Genomic DNA, 1,146 nt, shown 5'->3' on the forward strand with positions numbered 1-1,146 from the left:
CAAAAAAAAGGGTGTCCGGTAAAGTAACAAAATACCCAAATATTCATATCAATTACCTAATATAAATATTATAATATATCATATAACTAACTAAATATTTTACAAAACTTACCATAGAATGTCCATATTGGAGGATGTTTGACCACAATTGGTCGGTTTTTAGCATGCTATGGAAACTTTCCACATAGTTATTTGTCCGTATATTTAACCTGTACACTGAAAATCCAACTGGACCTACAGTATCGATTCAGTAATGTTGAATGTAATTTAACATATCATCAACGTATCTCATTATGTCCATGTGCCTCGCCAATTGTTGGATCACAAAAAATCCTCCAGTTATATGGAAGTCAATTGGCAATTGAGGGTCCTCTTCTGGTGGTAAATGTGATAGTGCAGTGATCTTTTATTAAAACAATAAGTAAATATTATAAACTATTATAGGATGAAAATTATATGGTGTTATAAGATTACCATTTGGATAACTGCAGTGGCTACACCATAGTTGTTGCGAACGATTTCAGCCATGTGTTCGAATATATCTTACAATGCTCTGTAATCAAAAATATTTTATTCAACGTTATACTATAAATCTATTTATTTTAATGATAAAATATGTTATCTTTGTAGTTCAAATTTTATATGAGAATGTGTTAACCCGGTTGAAATGAAACCAACAACCAACTAATTGACAATCCGGTAATACTCTTCGAATAACATTTCGTTGAGACATTTCAAAGTCTGCAATAACTTGCATTCTATTCCATTCAAAAAGTTCAAAAGATAGATCCGTTGATAAAAACTGTCACAATCTTATGTATACCGATTCTGTTCTTTGATTTGTAAGTGCATAAACAAGAGGAATGGACTGCAAGATAGAAAAAAAACAATTAATAACTGATTACCCTAATAGCACATTAACCCTCCTAGGAAGGCCTGAGGACAGTCTATTCAGGCAGCATATACCATAACGGGAGGCTCCTGATTTGGTCATTAACCATCCTGGAAGGTCTCAAGACGGTCTATAGACTTCTAAACGTCCGAGTTCAGACCACATACACGACCTTCCCAACAGGGACCTAATATGACCCTTTATTATAATACCTAATTAGGTCAATTTTAATGCCCATTGAGGTCTTAATTGTT

Source organism: Acyrthosiphon pisum, chromosome A1, assembly GCF_005508785.2.
Source record: "Acyrthosiphon pisum isolate AL4f chromosome A1, pea_aphid_22Mar2018_4r6ur, whole genome shotgun sequence".
In the NCBI taxonomy this organism is placed as follows: Eukaryota; Metazoa; Arthropoda; class Insecta; order Hemiptera; family Aphididae; genus Acyrthosiphon; species Acyrthosiphon pisum.